The sequence below is a fragment of the Ixodes scapularis genome, unplaced genomic scaffold (assembly GCF_016920785.2).
Source record: "Ixodes scapularis isolate PalLabHiFi unplaced genomic scaffold, ASM1692078v2 PGA_scaffold5__190_contigs__length_132052651, whole genome shotgun sequence".
Classification (NCBI taxonomy): domain Eukaryota; kingdom Metazoa; phylum Arthropoda; class Arachnida; order Ixodida; family Ixodidae; genus Ixodes; species Ixodes scapularis.
The window spans coordinates 45874230-45888474 of record NW_024609880.1 but is presented as its reverse complement, the minus strand read 5'-3'; the positions used below and the strand labels follow the sequence as shown (position 1 = coordinate 45888474).

Below are 14245 nucleotides of genomic sequence, written 5' to 3'. Positions count from 1 at the left end.
ACGAGTTGGTCTCATGGGTTCCGCGAACACCCAAATTGCAACCCCCCCTCCCCCCTCGCCACAGGCTGCGCGGAAGCACCATGCAAAGCTCCTTTATCTCACTTTCGCGATTGATATGGTGGGAATATATAGGAAGCAACACGAGCAAAATTGCCTACAATTGTGCATCTGTTTTATCTCAGCCGGCAAATATGGAGGGTTCCGCGGCAGTTTTCGAGGCTTCCTGGGGATCCATGCAAGCAAAAACTGACTCCTGTACCATGCTTGGGGGATATGAAGTGGTTATTCTGAGCACTAGTAGCCAAAGTGAAACAAACGTTTCATGGTCTTTTTAAAGAGGTTTCACTTGATAGGACAACAAGGTCTCTAGCAGGTACCTTTCATGCCCTTGTGGCAGAAGTGTAAAGAACAGTTTTACGGTGGCATAAACACTGTTCATGCGATATATAATGAAGAGTTGAGTGGCACATCATTAACCAGACATATGAGCTTAGATACCAACCATATTTATTTCAGGGGATTTGGTGCTTTTACAGCAAAGACAAGGAGATTATGAGGCAAGGCAATGTACAAAGCTTACAGCAAAAGTACAAACAAAGAAGGCAGCTTTTTACGGCTCCGGGAAGACTCACTGACAGCACGCGTTCACACTTTCAGCATTTCCTCGCATGCTTTCCAGCCATTGAATTGTGTGGCATGCTTTCTTGCACCAGCGATTATTCAGCTTTTACTACAGACTAGCTGCACAAGCTACAGCCAATGTCTACCATGCCATGGGACTGCGTTATTCACAGGCTATACACATCCTTTCAGGTGAGCAAATATGAGCATAATTTACCAGTTACTGCAGAGCACTTGCAGAAGCATCACTATGCAATAGTACATAATCGGCTACACTTTGACAGAAATCGTTTGTGCTGGTGACAGGTCTGCTGGGCCGACTGGTGACATCCAATTTCTTTCAGTCTTCCATTGTACATAATGTATAAATAGTCCACCACCTAACAGTGTGGCATAGTTTAGTCAAGCATGCATTCTAGCTTACCAGCTTATTTTATATGCTTATAGAGCATATAAAATATCATGAATGCATCTGTTTACACAAATATAGTACTGATGTTGAACTAAGAAGAGCACCTAAATACTGTTTTAAAAATAATGCTAGTTCACCCAACCTGTTTATCCAACCAGTTTTCCATGAATAGTAGGCAACTTTCGAAAATTAAGTAGAGCTAGTTCACAGAATTTTAACCTGCTCTGGTCATGGGAGCTGCTAAGCGAAATCTTCTGGGCAGCTGAGTGAAGTGGAAGGATGAATTGCTAAGCCCAAATGCCCAAGAGGTAGTTCAAGTCGCTGCCCAGCAATATTCAGCCGTTAGACCCATTTTAAAGCTATAATGTGCTTGATTTGACTATATTCTAGCCACTGAGCAACAAAAGCTGTGAAAATGCAAATACGAGCTAGTAACTGAGGAAAAGGTTTCTAGAAAGCGTGTGTATCTATTTTATATTTTAGAAAGTCTAAAAATTATAGACATTCATAGATCTCTGTAAAGCGAAATTAGAGCGCAGCTCTTGAGGGGGAAGAGGGGAGGGCATGGAGGGAAGGGTATTCCGTTCCTCCTCCTGCTCCTTTCCTGCTTCTCTCCCCCTCCTCCTCCCCTACTCCTCCTCTCCCCTTCTCCCTACTTCCTCCTCCTCCGCACATGTCAATTTTCCCGCTAAATTTAGCGGAGACTCTGAATTTGTTCATAGCTAGGTGACGTGACACCAAGTCGTGTGATGTCATTTTCCACGTTACATTTAGCATGGAAACTGAATTGGTGTTGAGGTCACGTGACGTCAATTTTCCCGCTAAATTTAGCGGGGAATTGAAGTGCTGTTGAAGTCGCGTGACCACAATTTTCCCGCTAAATCTAGTGGAGAAACTGAATTTGTTCGTAGGTGACGTGACACCAAGTCATGTGACGTCATTTTCCACGTTGCATTTAGCATGGAAACTGAATTGATGTTGAGGTCACGTGACGTCAATTTTCCCGCTAAATTTAGCAGGGAATTGAAGTGCTGTTGAAATCACACGACGTCAATTTTCCCGCTAAATCTAGCAGAGAAACTGAATTTGTCCGTAGGTGATGTGACACCAAGTCATGTGACATTATTTTCCTCACTAAATTTTGCGGGGAAACTAAATTGGTGTTGTGATCACATGACACCAATTTTCATGGTAAATTTAGCGCGGTTACGTTGACGCAGCGCCGGTGCCGCCGCTCAACCCGGAAACGGGAGCCTAAGAGCTGCGCTGTAAAAAGTAGGTGCTTGAGTTACACTTTCTCTAGAACGCTGCAAGTAGACCAGTCTATTAAAATAGGCCAAGTGCATCCATGAAGCCGGAAAGTTTGTACCATATTTTCCGGCCTCTAAGACGCATTCCCCTATAAACAGCTGTTTTCACAAAGAATTGGTATGCAGGTTGCACCCTTGTACATGCTGCACTTGTATATTTGTACGGCAGGCGAGGCAGAACTGTACTGGAAGGCCTACATACGTATAATGTGATCGCGATATACGCACAAGCAGGAACCAGTTTGAATATTCTCGAAAATTCAGAGAACACAAAATATAAACCCAGCGGCAAATTTGTGTAGTTAAGGTCCATACTTATAGAAAAAAAACACTTGTAAGCCGCAATAAAAGACACCAATGGAAATTAAAAAAAAAAAAAAAGTGCCTTGGAAAGTATGGCAACTTTTTTTTTTTCTTTTATTAGTACATACTACATTTCTTCTCAGGTCTGAGATTCATATTGGGAAGCAAGACTGCACTAGCACAAGAGTGAAAGCGAGTGGTTGAGAATAATAAATAGGTAAAGAAATGTTAGGATGGAAGTATACATTAAAGAAATATGTTATCAGAACTGAGTCACAGAAGCAGTTATACTATCAATGCTACAGCTTTTTAGCAGCGTTATTATGCGAGGAACTCTAGAAGGAGACGCAAGTTTTGAACACGACTGTTGAAGCTGCAAACGATACCCGGGGGACGAGTCAGAAGCCGAGCGTTTCGTAGGCGCCTACAGTCTAAGAAATGCGGACGGCGGCTCATTTCTTTCACACTGCTTGCTGCACGATTCGGTCCTTGTCCCTTTCGTCGGCTAATGCCACATTCTCATTGGCTGCGGAGTGACAATAGGATGATTATTCGCCACGTTCTGCATTTCTTATCCCGTCGGTGACCACAACCACGACCCTTAGATAAACTAGTTACTGGTCTGGAAGCTTCAGTGGTTTTTGCCCTAGCAAGTTTTATCACCGCAAGCGGCGCTAATCCGAATAGAAGTTTAAAAAAGAAAATAAGTAAAAAAAAATCTTGATTACTTTTTTTGTTAAGACAAGATGTACCGCCCTTTACATGACATTTCGATTATTCCGAAATAATATGATCCCTAGGTCTCGAGTATAGACAGCGTTTCCAACCGTCCATCTTTTTGACGGATCCGTGGGGTCTCGCGAAAGAGTGGACACATCCAGCGACTCTCTCCACACCGGCTTCTCCAAACCCCAATCAGCCGTTAGGTTTTCCGAGCAATCCGATTGGTCGACTCCCAGCGCCGTCGACGCACGTACCCCAACCCTTTAATTTTTCCATGTGAAAAACTTCCCCACGGCGCGACGAAAAGGTTCCAGAGCGGGTGATCCAAGGACGGTGCTATAACTCGTCGCAGAAAGGAAATGCAAACGTCGTCGACAGACCTCAAAGCATCGTCCAAGCGACGAACCGGGTTTCGGCCCGATCGGTCGGGCGACGTCGGTTGTCCGCGGTTTAACCACGGAGCAACGCTTAAATGCGGTTGGCAACGTCCGACGGGTCACGCAGAGAGTTGCCGGTCTGTCGTCGCTTTCCAGAGCGACAGCGACGGCTGCTGCGCCTGGCCCACTTCGCACAGCTGGGGCCCCTGTTGAAGCGAGGCGTCGGCTGCCAGACCCGCTTCCCGCAGCACCTGAGGCGAGACGCCGAGCGAACTGCGGTTAAACACGAATAGGGTACGAGGCGGATTATCCGACCTTGACTTCGGAAAAGTATTAAGACGGTAGAAGAGGAAATTTCAAATGGTGAGTGCGCTCCACCTATCGCAACTGGCGGAATTAGAACAGCAGAGAAGTCCTTTGGTCGTCCCAGCTCCGGTGCAAGCTTCTTTCCTTCAACAATGCCTTGGAATTTCGCAGGCCTCGGTCAAGCGTGCATACATAACCGTAGCGTGGAAAAAGGGGGCTACGCTTCGGCGACACTTCGGCCATGTTGGTGTTCATCAAGCAGGAAATGGTTTTTCTCTTTAAAAATCTTAAAGCAGTGTGCGACAAAGCAACGCTATATCATCCAAGCTTCCTACGCCGTATCTAAAGTTCAGGAGGTCACACTTTTTTATCGTAGCCATTGCCGATAGTGTGCGCTTTGTCCTAAGGAATGGAATGGTGGCATCCAGAAAATCGGGGAATGAAATGCCCACACTGTAAGTGTAGCTCATTTGATGGATCTAGGTTGAGCTATCTAGTCGACGGCAGTGTAGGTACGCAGCCCTCGTCTTTCACTGCTGCTACTGCCGTTGCCTTCATTATCTGGGCAGCACGAGCTGCGACCCAATGCATGCGCTCATTAACTTGCGAATCAACTTTTTTTTTTTTACTAATATTAGCGGTTGTTGGCATACGTGCAAACTGCACGCAGATGCAAGCTCGCAATCGTCGTTAGACAAAGCGAAAATTGTTTTCTGCGTGAATTGGAAAAATTAGGAGCGATAACTTTTCATCTCTTTCCTTGCCATGCCCATAGCCACTAATCACATAGGACCAATATAATTTCTGTGCGCTGCCAAAATTTGAAGTTGGTACTTTGCAATATGTGCCATGTCGTGACTGACGGAACAACTATAGTTTCAGTTTCAATGTAGTTTTGCATTTACGTAAAAGGAGGGGGGGCAATCAGAAACAACCTATGGCACAGCGATAGCAGCTTTCAAACATGGCACCCTGCTCGCATCTGGCACTGCAACAAAAACTGCACGAATTTAGCTCTCTTACTTCATTTACTGCTTATTTATTGGATGACAGTAGTAGAGAGGACTGTGGATGATGTTGGATCATCTGATGTTAGCTCCGCCAGCGACACTTCATGTACATCACAGCGACTCATAAGCCCGGAACACTGACAGCTGCTCATCAGCGAGCATCATTCTAACTTCCCAGGCTGTCCTGGGCTGGGCGCACATTCCACACACAACGTGAGTCAAGAAAATTTAGACGAGAAACTACAAGCAGCACTATGGCAAAGCCGAGGTTTGGCAGAAAAGAATCGTGTTTTGCAGGATATGTACCGAGTAGCACTTGTGTTTCACTGCGGTGTGCAAACCGTTTCTCATAGTGGCACAACTGCCACAAAACCTAGCTTGCCAAGCAACAAAAAAAACAACTAAAAACATTTCACAGTTTTTGAACATGCCACTTCATAGCATATCTAAAAGCGACACCAGGGGACAGGTGAAATATGCACACACTGCATGTTTCGGTCAAGCTCCCTGAAAATGCTATCACTGTCTCAGGCTCCCAGGGAGTGCTCAATGACCCTGTTTGGCACTTGCCCAACCTGCGGTCACCTGTATGTGTGTCTCGGCGTGTGCCAGGTACTCGTCGATCCAGCCGGGGCTGCTGGGCAGGCCGCACAGGGTCCGCATCACCAGTGTCAGGTGCACCACCGACAAAACCAGGGCCGTGCAACTGGAGGGAACGGGGAACACAAGAGGCATCCACAACATGCAAGGCCACGAGAAAAGTCATATGGCCTTGATGCCACAGGCAGCGAGCCCAAAATGGAAATGACGGAATTGCTAGGGTGCAACGTCACATTTTCATCTTTAGTTTTAATGACAGGAACAGTTTCAAAGTGTTCTGAACAGCGAGACTGTACAAATGTTCAAAACTATGAGACTGAAATAGTAGAAAATGATCAGACTGTACAAACATACAAAACTGTGCGACTGGAAATGTAAAAATTTGATTGATTGATTGATTAGGGTTTTATGGTGCAAAAGCATCTTAGGCTATGATGCGCCAGATACAGACTATTGCAGAGAATGTTTCAGAGGAGAAAGAGCTTTAGTAGCTGTGGTGGATTAAAACTATGTATATGACTTGTAAATAGTGATGGAGATGAAGTTGAATATAAAATTATAGCCGGTGTAAAAGACCGATAGCTCTCAAAAAGTTAAAAACACAACTGTGTGGTACAAGTGGGTCGTTGCCAAGTAGAATACTAAGGTGTAAAGGCGTATGCTCGTTATATAATTGAGAAAAATGTTTTCGACGTTCTTGGTCATACGCTGGGCATTCAAGTAAAATGTGTAAAACTGTTAGAGGACTAAAACAGTTCTCACACTCTGGGGCCTCTTCCCTGCGCAGGAGGTGGCCATGAGTAAGGTGTGTATGACCTATCCTCAGTCGACACAAGACAACCTCATAGAAACGTTCACAGTGTCGAGCACTCTCCCACTCACTGATCAATGGTTTTACAGAATGGAGCTTGTTATTAACTTCTTCATCCCATTCTTGCTGCCACTTCCTTCTAATAGAATGCTTTAAAAGTGTGCTATAGTCTTTGTATGGAATGTCATGCAGGTCCACTTCTTGCTCACCAGCAGAACTTGCAGCAAGGTCTGCTTCTTCATTTCCGGGTATACCAACATGGCTAGGAACCCAACATAAAATTATTTTAATATTCCTTTTTGAAGCATCAATAATTTTATTCTGTAACTCCATGATTATTGGGTTTTTCGAAGTCTTTAATGATGAGAGTGAGCGCAGAGAACTCAGTGAATCAGTGTACACGACTGACTGCTTGCTTTTTGTTTTTACAATATGATCAACTGCAAGACGGAGACCGCATAACTCTGCTGTTAAAATAGTGGCTGTACACGCAATCCGTTTTACACAGCGAACAGAGGGGCCGACCATAGCACATCCAACAAACGATTCTGTCTTAGTACCATCCGTGTAGTATGAGTTGTGTCCAGAATATCTATTCTGAAGCTCAAAAAATTCCTGTTTTATGTATTCTGGTGGAGTTTCTTTCTTTTTAATTTTTGTTAGTGAAAGGTCACAGGAAATGAGGCAGTGGTCCCACGGAGCTATAGTTTGTGGAACAGGAGTGACGGGCATTGTACTACTCAGTCCAATTTAATCTGCTTTGGATGCATTTCTCAAACTAAAAGGTGGTATTACAGTGGGCTTGTTGTCAAAAGCATGTTTATATCTCATTTCTTCAACAGCTTCTCGAGAAGGGTGCAAGGGAACTGAACGAATTCTAAGCGAATACATAAACCCTAAAGCAAACCTTCGCTTCTCCAGAGACCATTCATTTGAGTCTGCGTAAAGGCTGGGGATAGGCGACGTGCGAAATGCACCTGTAGACAGCCGCAGTCCCTGGTGATGAATAGGGTCAAGCATTCGTAGGGCTGAAGGCCTTGCCGATCCATACACACTACTACCATAATCAAGGCGCGAGTGAATCACCGATCTGTAAATTCGGAGGAGGCAGAGGCAATCAGAGCCCCAGGAGGTGTGGGAAAGCACCTTAAGGATCCTTAGTGCTTTTTGGCATTTTACTTTGAGATACCTGATATGCAAAAGAAAAGTCAATTTACTGTCAAAAATAAGCCCTAGGAATTTATGTTCAGGTTTTGTTGGAATTGAAGCGGATCGCATGGTCAACGAGGGCTTCACTGAAGTTCCCCGTAGGCGAGAAAAACAAACAGACACTGTTTTTTCAGGTGAAAAGCTGAAGCCGTTCTGGTCTGCCCACTTGAGCAAATTGTTAATTGCTAGTTGGACCCTACGTTCGCACAAAGCAAGGTTGCAGGATGAGACGGATATCTGAAGGTCGTCAACATAGAGTGAATACTGTACAGATGGTGGAATGGCCCGAGCTATTGAGTTCATTTTAACTATAAAAAGGGTCACACTCAAAACGCCTTCCTGAGGAACGCCATTTTCCTGGCAGAACTCTCTTGAGTAAGTAGTGCCCAATTTAACACGGAAGGTACGCATCCCCAGATAGCTCTTGACGAATGCTAGCATTCCACCACGAATGCCAAAACTATACAGGTCTTGCAGGATGCCATGACGCCATGCCGTGTCGTACGCTTTTTCCAAGTCGAAGAAAACAGACAGGCAGTACTGCTTATTTACAAAAACCTCACGAATAGTAGTCTCCAGACGAACTAAATGATCCATTGTAGACCGTGACGAATGAAACCCACACTGGTATTTGTCAAGGATATTTTCTTTTTCCAAAAAATACATGAGTCGTTTGTTAAGCATTCTCTCCAGAGTCTTACTAAGACAGCTTGTTAGCGCTATTGGGCGATAACTGGTTGCGAATGATGCATCTTTTCCAGACTTTAGCAAAGGGATAACAGTGGCCACTCTCCTTGAGAATGGAAATGTGCTCTCGTGCCAAATGCGATTAAACAAATACAGGACTATGCCAAGTGTAGAGGGGTGGAGATGTGTAAGCATGTAATAATGAATTCCATCTGGTCCGGCAGCCGTAGGTTTGACTTCATGCAGCACCCGCTCTAGCTCACTCAGCGTAAGGTGCGAGTTGTAAGCTTCTCGAGCACCACCGGATGTTCAAACAGACTGCCGCTCTGCCTGAGTCTTGTGTTTCAAAAAAGCAGCTGAAGAGTGCTCGGAACTAGAAACATGTTGAAAGTGTTCCCCAAGGAGATCTGCCTGCTGTTCAAGGCTCTCGGGGCAAAGTCCATTTGCAGAAAAAAGCGGTACTGAAAAAGCACGGTAGTTCCCATTGACTTTATGAATTTTGTCCCACACTTCTTTGCTAGTGGCAGTGCTGTTAATTGAGGATGCATATCCTTGGAAACCTTTACGTTTAGACTGGCGGCGTATGTACCTCGCACGAGCCTTCATTTGTTTAAATTTTATTAGGTTAGTTTGCGTTGACTAACGTCTGAAAATCCCCCAGGCTCTGTTTTGCTTTCTTTTCGATTTTTCACAGTCGGCATTCCACCATGGTTTAGGGCGACGGGGTAGGTGAGACGAAGTCAAGGGGATAGCTATCATTGCAGCATGAAGAATGTGACTACTAAGCAGACTGGTGATTTGATTGACAGACAGATTGTCAAATGATGTGCATGCGAGCTGAGTGGCCTCACTAAAAGTACCCCAGTTTGCCTCTTCGAACTTCCAACGGGGTGTTCGTGTGGATAGTGTAGCGGGTGGATTGATGCGGTTTAAAATTATGGGAAAATGGTCGCTTCCATATGGGTTGGGATCAACAGCCCATGAAAAAAGGGGGAATAATGTTGGGTCACTTAGTGACAGATCAATGGATGTGAACGAACGAGTTGGAGCGCTGAAATATGTAGGCTCTAGTTTGTTTAACAGGCATAAAGCAGTAGAAGAAAGAAAACACTCAATCATCGAGCCACGTGTGTCACGTCGTCCACTGCCCCACATAGGGTTATGAGCATTGAAATCTCCTAGGATTAGAGCTGGTTGGGGGAGTTCGTCATAAAGAGATTCTAGCTCTCTGCGAGATAAGGTGTAGCTTGGAGGAATATACACAGAACAAACAGTTATCAGTCGATCAGATAAGATGCGAACTGCCACAGCCTCTAATGTGGTATTAAGTGGTACCTCAACACAAGGGGTAGACCTTGCAACAATTATAGCTACACCGCCAGAGGTGTGGGATGAATGGAGACGGTCCCTACGAAAAACCTGGAAGCGTATTAGGATGTAAGTATGATTATTGTTCAAATGAGTCTCCTGAAGGCAAAATGCTAGTGGGTGATGAAGATCTAGTAGAGAGTAAATGTCGTCATAGTTACGGAGTAAGCCTCTGCAGTTCCACTGGAGAACTGTTTCTGCCATCTCACAAACAGGAAAAAAAAATATATATATATATATATATATATCTTAAGAGTATATGTTTCACTAGACCTTAAAATCTATTTTGACGCGGGGAGCATTTTTCTTTTTAGCCGTATCTTTTGGCCTGCCGGTGGTACCACCGGAGGCCGAAAGTAGGGACTCTGAACTTGAGTGGAGTCTGTCCTCGTCGGACTTCGACCCACTCTCGTCCATTGGTTCACCGGGGGTTGCCGTAGGCTGATCCTTTCGGGCCTGCGACCCCGACGGCTCACCGAGTTTCCGGGCGCCTTCAGAGGTGCGAGGGGGAATTCCCCGACCTCGAGGCAGCTGGGTTTTAGCGGGCGCAGGGGGTCCACACCTCTGCGCTTGGGTGGACCATGGCGGACCAGGATCCTCCCTTTGGTTAGTGAGGGAAGTGGCTTGTACCACTCCAGGTAAGGTTGAAGGGGACTTGGGGAGGACACACAGGTCGTGCGTCGACGTCTGTGTTCCTGCTGACACCGTTGACCGCGCAGGTCCCCTGCGCGCGGCCTCGGCAAACGAACCTCGAGATAAAAATGAGTGTCGTTTTCTTGCTTCTGTGTAGGAAATATTGTCTTTGACTTTCAGGGAAAGAATTTCTTTCTTTCTTTTCCACACAGGACAGCTGCGAGAGTATGCCGGGTGAGGTCCCTGACAGTTGACACAAATAGTAGTGTTGTTACCACAGTTATCGGTGGGGTGGTCAGTACTTGCACACTTGGCACAGGTAGCCTTTCCCCTGCAAGAGGCTGTTCCGTGTCCAAAGCGTTGGCAACGGAAGCAACGCCTTGGATTTGGGATGTAGGGCCGAACCCTACAGTTTAAATACCCGGCCTTGACTGTTTGAGGAAGCGTAGTCGAGTCGAAGGTTAATACTAAATGTTTTGTGGGTCGCTCTTCACCATCACGCCGGAGGGTAATACGTCGCACAGAAACGACACCCTGACCTGAAAGTCCCTCAACGATCTCGTCGGTGGGAATTTCGAGAAGGTCATCTTCGGAGATGACGCCCTGCGTGCTGTTGAGTGAACGGTGTGAGGTCACAGATACTTTGTATTCTCTTACTTCATTGAGAGCCAGAAGTGCCGTACTCTGCTTCGCAGTAGTGACTTCTACAAGGAGGTCGCCAGAGGGAAGTTTTTTCGCTTTGAAGTCTTTTCCTATCACATTCTCTAGGGTCTTTGCAACTAAAAAAGGTGAAAGCTTTGAGAGTGGTTGGTTGTCGTTCTCCGAGTGCATTACCAGAAACTTTGGAAAGGTAATAACTGGCATTGTAGGGCTTGCTTTTTTTTATGTTTCTTCGGTCCAACCCCTTTTCAAGGGCCGATCTAGAAAAGATTTTGCTTTGGAACCCATACGAATGGGAAAAAAATTCAGCACCCATGGTGTGCCACCCACCACCGAGTCCAACAAAGGGAATGGTCAACAGCCCATAACAAATAGGGCTTTGCTGGTACCGTTGAGCCATTAGCACTTGCCCGGGTGCTATACCCAAGCGTGGTTAGAATTTAGATAATTCATTACCACACAAGGTTGGCCCTTGCCGCCAAAGGAGATGAAAAGGGCGTAAGGAAGGTGGGGTGAAGAAAAGGGAGAGATTTATAAGTAAAAGAAGAGAGGGGATAGTAGGAGAAAAGGCGACTGACTAGATCATCCTGGCCAGGCCTTACCAGGACACCCGTCTACAGGAAGCAGGGGCCAAAGTGGTGTGTTGCCTCGCCCGGGGGGCCCCGAAGGGTCCAAACCTACCCCGGGCTCGGCTCAACCACCAGGATGCCCTTTTCCCTGGACACGGGCTCGCCATGCACAGCCAGACGTGGGTGGGTCTTACCCACTTTTTACTCAGGGTCCGTAATGTGACCAATGTGGCTGGGGTCCGTGGTGTTGCTACTCACCAAGCACCTAGCACCTAAGGCGCAGGCGCCCCCTGCGGGGCTCGGGTAAAAAATTTGAGACTGCAAATATACAAAATTATAAGGCTGGAAATGTAGACCATGAGACTGCACAAAAATTAAACAATCACGATATCAAGAACACCTCAGCTTGTTACGAGTTCAGCCGGCTGTACCTGTAGCATTGCGCTATTCTGTGCGCTCATTTTTACAAATACTTTTTGTTTTTTATTTGCGCGAACGAAAATTAATAGTGATAGCGATTCGCAAATTAACCCGAATGTATGGCCCTGAACAGCGCACGGCAGGCCCGATTCCCTGGAGGTGGCGTTACCTCTTGTAAGAGCCACTCCGGAGGCCGCGGGAACAGCCTCACGGCTCGCTCTCTGCAGCTTCTTTTCGCAGTTGTTAGCACGATTCATGGTTGTTCATTGTTTGATCGAGTGTCGAGATCGCGTTAGAGTGCTAACTATGTTTTTTTGTATTGAAATGCGTGATCCGAGCAGTTTAGGTTTTCAGTGCTCATTTATGGCCATTCTTCATCCAGCAGCAATCAACAACTGCGCTGTTGGATGCAAGTTCGACCCGTCAGTGCAGGTGATGCTCCAGCGGAGTCTGCAATGGCGCGGGACCTTAAACTGTGGCGGGAAACAAAGAGGCTTCTGCAGGCCAAAGTCTGGATAAGTGGGAATGCCTTCCAGAGTTGGAGGTCGGGCTCGCAACGTATGCTGCAAAAGTGCACAATCGGTTCCTACCCGTGTCGTGCAACACGATCACTACGCGAGCGCGAAGATGCGGTTGATGCTGTCATTTGCGAGGTGCAAGATTTCGTTGGACGTCGCCGACGACGTGCTTCAAGAATGTATCAGTGATGACAACGGGACTGACTTCACTAGTGCGGATGAGTCATAGTCTACCGGTTTTTTTGCTCATTTTAATCCAAGCAACGAAAAATTTAATCAAAGTGCCAGTCAATTTAATCCAAGCGCCACATAATTTAATCCTTGCACTACCCAATTTAATCCCGGGGTCAGTCAATTTAATCCACAATATGTATATGCACTTATTGTCTTCTAAAACAACCTCAAGGATGACGCCTGGAGGATGACGTCTAGGACGACTTCAAGAATGATGCCTAGGACAACGCCTAGAGGACGACGTTTAGGACGACCTCAGGGACGACGTCTAGGACGACCTCGTGTACAATGGCTGGGACGACCTCAAGGACTTTTAGGACGACCTTGAAGACGAGTAAGACGACCTCGAGGGTGTGTTTAGGACGACCTCGAGGACAACCTCTCAGATGACCTCAAGAGTGACGTCTAGGACGACCTCAAGGACGACCTCAAGGGCAACTTCTAAAATAACCTCGAGGACGATGTCCTCTAGGTGTCGTCCTCAAGGTTGTCTTAGAAGTCGTCCTAGACGTCGTCCCTCAGGTCGTCTTAAGCGTCGTCCTTGAGGTAGTCCTTGAGGTTGTCCTAGAGGCTGTCCTAAACGCCGTCCCAGACGTCGTCCTTGAGATCATTCTTGAGGTCGTCCTCTACATTGTCCTTGAGGTCGTCCTAGACGTCATCCTTGAGGTCGTCCTAGAGGTTGTTCTATACATCGTCCGAGGCGTCGTCTTCCAGGTTGTTCTCGAGGTCGTCCTAGACGTCGTCCTAGACGTCGTCCTTGAGGTTGTCCTAAACGTCGTTCTCCAGGTTGTCCTTAAAGTAGTGGTGCAAAACTATCGATAGTACTATCGATAGTATCGATAGTCGCCAGAAATCTGACTATCGATAGTGAAAAAAACTATCGATAGTACAATCGATAGTCGACTATCGAAAAACTGTCGATAGTATTATCGATAGTCGACTACAAAAAACTATCGATAGTACTATCGATAGTCGACTATCGAAAAACTATCGATAGTACTATCGATAGTCGACTATCGAAAAGCTATCGATAGTACTGATAGTCGACTATCGAAAAACTATCGATAGTCGACTATCAGAAAACTTTCGTTAATCGACTATCGGAAAACTATCGATAGTCGACTATCGTAAACCTATCAATAGTACTGTCGACAGTTTACTATGGATAGTTTTGCGACACTAGTAGTTTGCGTCGCTCCCTCTTGTCTATTTATCGCTCTAATTTTTTTTTCAAACGGGGCACCAACTAGCCCAGGCACTTACCATCATAATTTTGGTTTAGCTTTCAGTGATGACGAAGATGGGGGTTTGGGCGAAAAAAGGAGGGGGAGGCGAGCGGTAGGGCGCAGACGAACCGCTGGAGAAGAGAGGGGGAAACCTCCTTCTCTCTTTAGCATTCAGTCTGCTTCCTCCTCCCCGGCCCATCTTACCCTCGACCTACCTTCTTGAGTTGTAACGGACTATAGTGGTGCAA

The 14245-nt window shown here is 46.2% G+C and overlaps 1 long non-coding RNA gene across 1 annotated transcript; it reads right to left on the bottom strand.

Moving 5' to 3' along the window:
* Positions 1 to 490: 490 nt before the first annotated feature.
* LOC121837939 lies at positions 491 to 5768 on the bottom strand. The gene is made up of 2 exons (XR_006078352.1): positions 5648 to 5768; positions 491 to 3997 (listed from the first exon to the last, which is right to left on the bottom strand). It is a non-coding gene; the product is annotated as an uncharacterized LOC121837939 (long non-coding RNA).
* Between the last annotated feature and the right edge of the window lie 8477 nt (positions 5769 to 14245).